Genomic DNA, 12,570 nt, shown 5'->3' with positions numbered 1-12,570 from the left:
ATATACAGATAATATTTTTGTGAGTTTGTGTAAGAGGATCATATCAGTTTATGAGACAAATCACTAGCACCGTTAAGCTTTAATCATTTTAAGTTCTAAACGATTCACATAGATTGACGATATAGTTGTCCTCTTAAACTCAATCTAAAAACTTTCGAAATGCTTACCGATACGTTTAAGGTATATTAATTTTGCACTAAGTTCTATGGACCCCACGATCTCAGCATATCCCCTCATCATGCAATACACTGACTCAAGTAGTGCTTTTAAACTTTCATCAACTGTGATATGTGCGAAAACAAAGCAGAATGTTTAAACATTAACAATCAGGTCGATACTTTCGTATACGCAGAGAAAGTCCAATGTTTAAACAAAATAAGAAATAAAAACAAGTTGAAATTGTTTAGGCTTTAACCACCAGTCGATACTCCCGTATACGCAGAGGTGATCCAAAGCTTAAACGAAACACCAAAGAAAATAAAGCAGAACGTTTAGGTAATAACATCCAGGTCGATACTCACGTATACGCAGAGGATGTCCAATGCTTAAACAAAATAAAGAAATAAAACAAGTTTAAATCTTTGCAAAATAAATGCACAATCACAGTGACTTTTTTAGCAAGTTGTGAAAGTTCACAAACAAACCGGTTTCTATGCTCTTTTAGCATTCAACGATTACTGAGTAGGTACACAATCACGAAGGACAAAACTAAGTACTATGCTTTCAACCATGTTTCCCACTAGAACTAGGCTTTTTCATTTAGTTTGTATCGTTATCACAAATCTACTAGTCTAGCTGAGCCTATCGTCACATCCTTAGTGAGACCGTTTATCACATTTGACATTTCATTTCTTTAGCGTGTTGTGATAGTCCATTGATGTACAATCATTTCCTCTTTTTCACAGCAAAACTCTTTTTTGCTTTTTCAATGTTTTTTATATTTTCAAATTTTCTAATTTTTTTTAAAATTTTTCTCCCCCTAAAATCAAAATATGTTTCAATTTTGATTTTCTGGGAAAATTTGAAAACAAACTGTACAAATAAGGTGACAAACTGATATCGAATCGCTTCAATTCGCCATCCTTGTGGCGTAAACAATCAGAACTCCCCCTGACAACAAACTATTTTCCCATTATGATTTCAAAACACTTAAGTTTGTTTTAATCAAAATGGTTTTTCCAGAAAATTAGTTTTGTTGATTTTCACAAACCATTTGTAGGTTAGGGGTTTACTTCATCACTTTGTTCTCCTTTAACCACTTGTCGGAAAGATAAATCAAGTACAACTTAATGTCCTTGTTTAACCTCTTGAAAGATCGAAATATCACAATCATAAATTTCTCAAGAAAGATGCCGATACCTGTTCCACACTTACCAACCTGGGAACTCCGGCAAGTCAGGATTTTACTTGAACAGATTCACCCAAGCCTGACCAGCCTTGGGTTTGACAGTTTTTACCTCAACAGTTGGCTCTTCTGGTTTTGACAAACCAGAATCATTACCTGAATGTGGCTTGTCTGACTTTGAAGAGTCAGATTCATTGCCAACACGTGACTCCTTTGTTTCCGAAGAAACAAATTCCTTGCCAGAAGATGGCTCTTTTGTTTTCTCAAAAACAAATTCATTGCCATTTTCTATTGGAACCCATTCTCTACAATGTTTAAGCTTTCCAAATTTGTCAACTCGTGACGTGCATGATTTTTCACTATCTTTTTTATACTTAAAACATTTTGATAAAAGCTTTATCTGAAAAATTAACTTTCTTTGATTTTTCGTTGGTTTGATTAGGTAATTTTTCTTTCTTTATCACCCCTTTTGTCCTCAGATTTGCATCTGATGAATTCATTTTGCTTGCCTTTTCAGTTGAGGAAAGCAATTCATCGGAACTTTTTCTCGGATTACCAGTTGTATCCGAGGACAAAATCATTTCAAGATACTCTCTTACTTTCTTCCTTTTCTTCCTCAATTTGTCTTTCTGCCCTTGTGAAAGTTTCACTTTCTGTTTTTTCTGTTTCTTTTCTTTGGGCTTTTCTTCGACTTCGACTGAGTTCTTCACCATTTTCTGAGATTTAGCCCTTGATCTTTCCTTTGATCTCATTGGGCAATCTCTTGCAATATGTCCTCTGATTTGGCATTCATAGCACCTTCTCGTTTCAAATCTTTGACTTTGGCAGTTAACAGAAATATGTCCTCTAACACCACAAGCGTAGCATATCCTGTTATCATACCATTCACCATCATCATACCAAACGCTCAGATCATAGCATTAATTTGCCTTGTGGTACTCATGTCTCCTTTTGTACCCTTGATTTGGCATTTGAGCACTGTGGTCAAACCTGCACCACTGGTTACCAACTTTTTGTGAGTTTTGATTTTTAAATTTTTGTGGTTTTTCATAATGATTGGATGACTTAACTGAAGAGCTTTTATTTTCATTTTGAAAATTTTTCAAAATGATACTCGAACTAATGAATATTCTGTGTGGATTGAATGTTGACAAACTGTGTGGACTCCTATGACCCGGATCAAATTCAAACAACCTGAAACTGACTTAGTATGAAGTGGACCTTTCAAATAAACTTGATTCTTTCAAATGACCTAATTAAACTTCCAAACAATCTGGCCCAAACTTACAAACAAACTGGCCCAACAAAACCCAAGCTTTCTCGATTAAATTTCTACCCTTGCAACTTGGATAAGCTCGAGACCTGTTTTGACCGATTTAATATCTCATGTACTGACAAAATTGATTCTAATCAATTGCTGATTGGACCGAATATTCCACTGATATTTCGAAACTATCAAATCCACTCCATTAATTGTACAGATGGACTTTAGTGTTCAATCAACACATTCAAAACTTGATCCGGCAATTTTTTTTTTTTAAAATGAATTTTAATTGGACCTTTACTTATGACATGGCCGACATCTCTATTATGTGACAACAGTTAAAGGTAACAACATTAATTGGGCGTTAACTTCTCGACGACAATTAATAGCCGACACTACTTTTTCACATGCAATCAAAATATAAGGGCCGACAATTTTTTAATGTTCAAAATACTCATTGGGCCGCTGATTATGGATTTCACATGGGTCGATATAAAGTGGACTGACAACACATGTATCAACTTAATACGATTGGACCTTCACTTATTGAACATATCTGATTGGACCTTCACATTAAATGAGTCGACAATATCAATTTGACAAAACAATCTGATTAGACCTATATACTAAAGTGGGCTAACACTTTTGAATGTTACAAACTGATTATTTCAATTTATATGTCCGACAACACTTTAACTATTGATTAATAATTGGGCCGATAAGATGTATAACATTCAAAGCACATGGGTCTGACAAATATGATTCACGAGAACACTTTTCATTAGACCAACAACTGTTATGTTCACGTTCAAGCGGAATCACCAATTTCAATTTCCAGCGAAATCAAGACTTTATCTTTCAAGCGAAATCAACAAGAAACTTCAAGCGGAATTACCGCTTTTGGAGCGGGATCTGATTTCGCTTGAACTAACACAGACAATTTCGAGCGGAATAAGGAATTTCAAGCGAAATAAGGTGACAATTTCAAGCGGAATCAGGCTGTTAATCACGAAATCGGACCTAAAAACTCAGATTTCTCCTAAACGGCTAGGAATTAGGATCTGAAACTTGGTAGGGTTATAGATCAGGTGTTTTCGCACAACATATTAAAAAATCATGAATTTTCGACCGTAAAAACCCGTTCAATTTTACGATTTTCAGTGAAAAACGTGATAAAAATGAAAAAGATGAAGAAACGGATGAAATTCGGATCTGAAATCGATGAAATCCTGTACGAATCTATGTGTTTGATCAGTGCAATCGAGCTCCTGCTCTGATACCACTTGTAGGATCGGTTTTGACACCAAACGATTGCGTAACGAACGTGTAACGTGCGGAATCCGTACACGAACGTGACCAAACACACAATAACGTACTAATAACGTGATTCTATAGAATAATATGACGTGTACAATGCACCGAGAATCACGTGAAAGACTTTCTCTCTCTAAACTTTCTCTCTCTAAACACTAAGCTCCTAGATCTCAAATGAGCAAAAAGTCTTATGTCTAACACATAAAGCTCCTATTTATAAGCCTTGGAATTAATGAGAATTCTCATTAATTACCAAAATGCCACCTTGCTATTTCTAACTAGTAACATCATAAAGTCTAGTATCTTCGGTGTCTTGCTACGAACTGGATTGACGGAGACGATAGACATTACTGCACTAACACCGACTCGCACCGTCCGAAATGCATGAACTCTCAAATCAACTCCAGGAATTGCTTGAGAAAGGCTTCATTCGCCCGAGCACCTCTCCTTGGGGCGCGCCAGTCCTCTTCGTTAAAAAGAAGGATGGGTCGTTCAGGATGTGCATCGACTACCGGGAATTGAATAAGCTAACCATCAAGAACCGCTATCCCCTGCCTCCCATTGACAATTTGTTTGATCAGCTACAAGGTGCTACGTGTTTCTTGAAGATCGATCTACGCTCAGGCTACCACCAGCTACGCATTGAAGAGGAGGATATACCCAAAACTTCTTTTCGCACTCGTTACGGCCACTACAAGTTCGTTGTTATGCCTTTTGGTTTAACCAACGCACCCGCGGTTTTTATGGATCTGATGAATCGCGTGTGTAAACCATATCTCGACCGTTTTGTCATCGTGTTCATCGACGATGTCTTGATCTATTCCAAGTCGAAAGCCGAACACGCGCAACATCTACGTTTGGTTCTCGAACTACTCCAGGGGAATCGACTCTATGCCAAGTTCTCCAAGTGTGAATTCTGGCTAAAAGAGGTTCAGTTTCTGGGTCACATCGTAAATAGTCAAGGTATTCACGTTGATCCCGCGAAGATTGAAGCAGTTAAGAGTTGGATTACACCTAAGAACCCTTCTGAGGTCCGTTCTTTTCTCGGATTAGCGGGCTATTATCGACGATTTATCGAAGGATTCTCAAGGATCGTTGTGCTGCTTACCGCTCTCACGCATAAAGACAAGCCTTTTGTTTGGGGAACTGAACAAGAGTCTGCTTTCCAAACCCTCAAACACATGCTCTGCAATGCTCCTGTTCTCGCGTTGCCTGACGGAAATGATGGTTTCATTGTCTATTGTGATGCTTCCAACCTTGGTCTTGGTTGTGTCCTCATGCAACGGGACAAGGTTATAGCTTACGCATCTCGACAGCTCAAAATCCACGAGAAGAACTATACAACCCATGATCTCGAGCTAGGCGCGGTTGTTTTTGCGTTAAAGATTTGGCGACACTACCTATACGGTACCAAGTGTACGATCTTCACTGATCATAGGAGCCTACAACATATCTTTGATCAGAAAGAACTTAATATGCGTCAATGCCGATGGGTAGAACTTCTCAACGATTACGACTGTGAGATTCTTTATCACCGAGGCAAAGCAAATGTCGTTGCCGACGCTCTCAGCAGACGGAGTTATTTGCTCAGCATTCGCGATACCCAAGCCTAATACGATCTCGAAACCCTCATTCGCAAAGCGCAGCATGCCTGTTTTAATGAACGCACTCTGAAGAAAGAGTGAATCTATCACGATGGAGCTCAACTGGTGAATAAATCAAATGGGATATTCCATTATCTGGACTGAATCTGGATTCCTAAATGGACCGAACTGCGAAAGATTTTGATGGACGAAGCCCACAAATCCAGGTATTCTATTCATCCCGGTGCCGATAAAATGTACCAGGATCTTCGCTAAAAGTACTGGTGGCCAGGTATGAAAAGGGATATTGCCCTCTACGTTAGGAAATGCCTGACTTGTGCAAGGGTCAAGGCTGAACATCAAAGGCCCTCTGGCTTACTCGAACACCCCCAATCCCCATGTGGAAGTGGGAGAGTATAGCTATGGACTTCATAACAAAGCTTCCGCACACGTCATCAGGTCACGACAGCATCTGGGTTGTTGTTGATCGTTTAACCAAATCAGCCCACTTTTTGCCAATACGAGAAGACTACAAGGTGGAACGATTAGCCCGAATCTACACCGATGAGATCATTTGTAATCATGGGACGCCTCGTGACATCATCTCTGACCGTGACGCTCGGTTTACCTTGCGACTGTGGGAAATGTTTCAAGCTGCTCTTGGTACTACGCTTAATCTAAGTACCGCATTCCACCCTTAAACCGACGGTCAGACTGAGAGAACGATTCATACTCTTGAAGACATGCTCCGTTCGTGTGTCATAGACTTCGGTCGTAATTGGGACAAATACCTACCGTTAGTCGAATTCTCGTATAACAACAGTTAACATACCAGCATCCAAATGGCACCATTCGAGGCTTTATATGGAAGAAGATGTCGATCACCTATTGTGTGGCACGAGATCGGTCACTCGCAACTAACCGGTCCCGAGCTATTGCAAGAAACGACTGACAAAGTCCTCCAAATTCGAGACAACTTGTTGAAAGATCGAAGTAGACAGAAAAGTTACGCCGATAGACGACGCAAGCCCCTTGAATTTGACGTTGGCGACTACGTACTCCTAAAGGTATCACCTGTGTGGTCAGATTCGGCAAGAAAGGGAAACTAGCGCCTCGATATGTTGGACCTTTCAAGATTCTAGAAAGGATCGGAAAAGTCGCCTACAGACTCGAACTACCGGAGGAACTGAGTAATGTCCACCCGACTTTCCACGTGTCAAACCTCCGAAAGTGCCCGGCTGAGCATGATTTAATTGTGCCTCTCGATGACCTCCAAATAAACGAAACACTACACTTCGTGGAGAAGCCCATCGAAATCATGGATCGCCAAACCAAGCAGCTCAGACGCTCACGTATTCCTATTGTGAAGTCCGATGGGAAGGCAAACGGGGCGCAGAGTTCACTTGGGAACTCGAAAGCGACATGAGGGCGAAGTACCCGTAGTTGTTTGTTACGGCTTCAGCCTAATTTCGGGACGAAATTCCCTCAACTAGGGGAGGCTGTAACACCCCATGTTTCGAAAGTCAAAGTCAAGATTGAAGTCAAAGGGAGAAAAGATTGCTAATTGCGATCTGTCTCTCCTTGTTTAATTCCTGTTTTGACTTCTTTGACTGTAGTTAGTCTATTTTATGATTAACGTTAGTTGTATTATGTGGAGTAATTAAGTGTAATCGCAGTAATCGAGGTATGTTTACTGCTATGAACCGCATTACGACTATGAATAATGGGAAGTAACAATGCGATAAAGTCAACTAAACGCTAATCAATCTAATCTAATCAACATCGCGCTTGCAACTCAAATTACGCATTTTGGTGATTAATAGACGTGTATGTGTGCCTTATGTGTTACTTGTGCATGTTTACTTATGATATGTGTGGTAATCAATTGAAACGCAATCAAACTCATCGCAATCGCAAAACGAATACGAACTAAGGATGATTGTATGTAGATATAGTATGATAATTAGTGGAGAAGAGACAGTACAAGATATGAGTAGTTGGGATTAAAAGTAATTTGACCAGGAAACTCTATCGCATCGCAGCACTCGCAATCGAAGTCGAAACAGCAAAACTCATCGCACCGAACACTCGAACCAGGCGACCGATCGATCAGGCGATCAGCCGATCGACCAGCCGTCCGTTCGGACTACCGCCGATCGGACAGGCTATCCGATCGAGCTGTCTAGCCGATCGGCCAGCCCTTTCCTCTTTTGGAACTCTATAAATACCCCTGTCACTTTCATACTTTCTACTTTTGGAAACTCTCTGACCGACCAGCTCGTGCTCTTCACCTTTCTCAGATTTCTCTCGATTCCGGTAAGATCTCGTCCTAAATCTTGTTCTTTCTTGATCTACACGCACTCCTACACCTTTTCTATCTTTTGAATCTAAACTTTTAACCGTGAAATCACCAAGATTCAAGGTGTTCAAAGATGATGTCATCATGTGTTCTTGAAGAACTTCATGTTTTGGCCTCAATCCACCAAGAACAACTAAGTTCTAACCGATTTCCACATAAACTAACAAATATCTTCCATAAGATCTAAACATATTCACAAAGAAAAGGATTGAAAGACGGTTTTCCAACTTTCTTTCAACTCTTTTACACTCAATGCACTCAAAACCGATAGAATCGGAACTTGTGCCGGCTTACTACTCATTCTTGTGGTTGTGTTGGTTCAAGATCTGGGTTCTACCTACGAGGCTATCGATTTCGGGTTAAACATGGAACTCCGTCTCAAACCGTTAACTGATCGGCTTGGGTGATTCCTATCCGATCAGGGGCACCAAGTGGTGACAAGGTTTCTATTGCCTAATACGTTATCAAAATGTCTCGATAAAATGACAAACAATCAAAACAACCAAGTGTGAGACGAACAGGACGACCAGGATGAGGTGTCGTCCGATTGGACTGCTGTCCGAACGGACAGTCACCCGATCGACCGGCCAGCTGAACGACTTGCACTTTGGGGACCCACACTTAACCATTTTGTCCATCTAAGAAGTCTGGGTGTTGAACGAGTTGCTGTCCGATCGGACTACCATCCGTACCCTGAGACATTTGAACTTCCACACTTAAACAATTTTCAACATGTTCAATACACTAGGAATGCCACCCGATCGAACTGTTGTCCGATCGAGTGACAACCTGCTGTGAACTTGTTCTCACTGAGGTGCCCAGCCGAACGGGTTGCCGGCCAATCCAACGACCGTCCGATCGACTGACCTGAAAGGTAGAGACACTACAATGTTTTCAAATACTACAACAAAAACTTCAAAAGTCAACCCATCATACACAAACACATCCTTCCCAAAGGAAGAAATAATCCACTCGAACGGCCGTCCGACCGGACAGTCATCCGAACGGACAGCCACCCGCACGATCAAATGCCCGATCGGACTACCCATCGATCGACCAGCTGTTCGACCCACCAACACTTGTTTACGTTTGACGCGTCACTTATCGTTATGCTATCGAACTATTCAGGCTAACCTTACTCTCAAGCGCTCCCTTCAATCCATCAACCGCTGTGAGTATACTCGATACCTTTTTGCTTTACGCACTTTTGGGTGTTACATACGTTACTTATATGAAATCACATCAAACACACTACGCAATACTTTAACGCTAACCGTTACCGCATGTATTACGTGACTTAATGAATGCATGTTTGTTATGTTTACACATGGAATACTGTCTACATGCCTTAGCAACGATAGTACTATAGTTTGGACTCAGCACCCGTTCACACGGGGGTTGTTAAGGACAATTACTTGCATGGATTACAGTGGTGATCATGTATTGCGAACTGCCTTGGGCAGTCAACCCGCAGTCATTGGTATCGATAGTTTCATGTCGATAACTAACATGCTTCGTTTTCCTCTGTGTACGTGTTGGTTATGCGTAAACTATTTCAAACTCTATATGCTATTATCAAACTTGTTTACCCGCCTTTACACCATGTGTATTGACTTTATTTTAACGTATGTGACAGGTATTTAGGATGCTTATCTGCTAGGAAAGCGAGGCTAGAATAAGGTCCTAGAGGCCAACAAATAGTTGTCTGTACAAATAAAATCTGAGTTGTCAGAACAGAACTATTTGCCTAGATTTTGACTGTAATAATTGTACTATCTTTTATGACATGGTATGGGACATGTTCTTTTAAGTAATTGATAATTATAATTGTTATGGAACTTCTGGACAATCTGTTTCGCTCAGTGCCACACCCCGATGTTTCCGCCATCGGTTGGGGTGTGACAAGAGGGCTCTTAAGATGAGAAGAATGAAGGAAGAGTTGGTTGCTCTGGTCCCAGCAAATCCCCTTGGTTTCAAAATTCTAAAATGGAAATCAAACAAAGATACCCATGAATTGACTTTGCTCAGGGCCAATGTGAGGTGCAAAAGATCTCAATGAAAAGTGTCTTAGGACTAAGAATTAAAGATCTACAAGACCTAACCAGTCTTCCACTGGAAAGGGATCCAGAAGACACTGGTTCTCTGAACTTTGAATTACAATTCAGAGGGAAAATCGGAGAACAACTGATGAGGAATAAATATTAATCAAATAAAACAACTGTTTTGGCATCATCTGTTCCAAGGGGGAGATTGTTGGACCTACAAAAGAACAAATGATATTCAAAAGCCAAAACATGACAATGAGATCAAGAAGTAAAGAGTTGATGAAGCATTTATCCTCCCAAAGATAGTGAATCTTGAACACCTAAATCAGAGCATCTGTTGAAGATAAAGAAACATCTGTTGAAAGCCTTGGAACCGCTGTTCATGAAGAAACAAGGTTTGTTCAAGCCTAAAGTCTGTTGAAGGAAAGGTCTGATGAAGAAGACCACACATCTATCTGGCCAAACAGATGTTTGGATCAAAGCAGTAGAGGATAGCTTAAACATTTGTTTCCCAATGTAACAGTACTTGCTTTATATCAGTGTTTAGCATAGTTAGAACAGTTGTTTGATTTGTATAGATGTTTGCAACATCTTTAGAATATTTATTTTTAGGAATGTTAGATATCACTATCAGGGTGATGTCAGCCAATCACAAACAGAGTTTTCGTACTTAGTATAAATATATCTCACCTGTTAGAGATCTATTTCATCACTTCACACGTTCTCTTTTGTACGAGTAGTTTTGTGAGTGATCAGGGTGAGGGGGAGATTGTAGAATCATTCTGTAAAAAATTTGAATCTTATGATTAATGAAAAACAGTTGCTAATAATATCTTCCTACTTGTGAATTTTATTAGTTATTACAATCACTTTTGCTTGTTTTATCTGAATCAATTTACAAGTATCAAACTTATATCCAAACATTATATCCAACGCATGATTACATAATATGTTCTCAACTATGGCAATTTACAAAAGAGCCATAATAAACCAACCCCCAAAAGTGTGTCTATTGCTAAATTGAAGGGGCTCGAAACCCACATCACTATGATGGAGAGAAACACCTAATGTCACTAAGCCAAGAGGTTATCGACGATCTTTTATATTATAATTAATATAGTGATAAATATCAATTTAAAATTTTCAACTAATATATTAACTATTATGAAATACAAAAGAAAATGGAAAGATAACTGGACAAGACTCGGCCGGATTTTTTTTAATGGCCCATTAATTTCATTATCTATGTAACCTTAAGGTTGTTCACGTCCGGTTTTCACGGTTTTGGGTCAAATCATTGGTTACGGTTTTATCGTTGAAAATTGAATCCGAACCAACCCAAATCAAACTAAACCACTACTAACGATTTGGTCCCGGTTTGAATTCATGGTTTCGACTTATTGGCCTTTTATAAAAGTTGTCAACATTTAAATCACTATTTCTTATCTTACTAGATTATTAGACCCGTATACTACACGGGTTTAAGGATATAAATTTATAAAGTATTTAATTTTATATTCTCTTCAAAAATTTACATAAGTGAATTTTTTACCATAGATGACGCAACAGTTGGTCATGTGTAAAAACTGATTCTTTTAGAAACAAATCAACTTCACATAGAAATTGTGCTATACTTTTATTTATCGTCATGACAAAACATAAGGCGAGAAGAAACTGTCATCTTTTTAATGTAAACGGAATCCTTCTATTTGGCGGTATTAAACGAAATCTAGGGATAAACGTTCAAGTGCCAGTATTAATTCTGGATAATATGAGTGCCTCAATAACCTGATCACCTAGTGATACACATGTAGTCGAGTTCCATTACATAAACCATTCTTTTGATCAATATTTCTTGAAAACGTCACTGGAACACTAACCTTTGGTAATTATCAATGGTTTGGCAAACTTAAAAATATAACTCAATTTAGAACATCCGGTGAGTGTAGATTTGCAACAAAATTATTATGAAGATATTCTATCCTTAAACCTGTTTATTACACGGGTCTAATAATAATAAAAGTGTTTTCAAAGCATGGAAGTAAACTGGTTTTCAAATATGGGATTAACCTATTCTTTACCATTTTATTATTAAAATATAAAATAAAAATTTATTTAATAGATGTTTTAAACATATAGTAAAAAATTCTTTTTAAAAAATAAGAAGGTGTTGTCACATTGACATTATTTGTAATTGTTTATTATAAGTAGAATTATTACTAATAACTAACTATATGTTTTACATAAGTCAAAAGTAGATAATCATTATCTAAGTAAACAATAAAATCTTTATTAGTATTAAGTTGTTAAGGATTGTTTTTTGTTTTGTATCAATTAATAATAATAATAATAATAATAATAATAATAATAATAATAATAATAATAATAATAATAATAATAATAGTGAATTGAAGGAAAAAATGTCATATGGCATTAAGTAGGCTTTTGTTTTAGTATAATAACTAGGTTAGAACCCCGTGTATTACACGGGTTGAATAAATGTAATTTTATATATTAAAGAATAAAAACTTATATCTTTATGAACCTTGTATATTGTACGGGTTAAATAAATGTAATTTTATATATCAAATAATAAAAAAGAGTTATATCTTTAAAAACCATGTGTATTACGCAGATTAAAGAAATGTATTTTTGTATAT

Source organism: Helianthus annuus, chromosome 1, assembly GCF_002127325.2.
Source record: "Helianthus annuus cultivar XRQ/B chromosome 1, HanXRQr2.0-SUNRISE, whole genome shotgun sequence".
In the NCBI taxonomy this organism is placed as follows: domain Eukaryota; kingdom Viridiplantae; phylum Streptophyta; class Magnoliopsida; order Asterales; family Asteraceae; genus Helianthus; species Helianthus annuus.
This window is presented reverse-complemented; position numbering follows the sequence as displayed.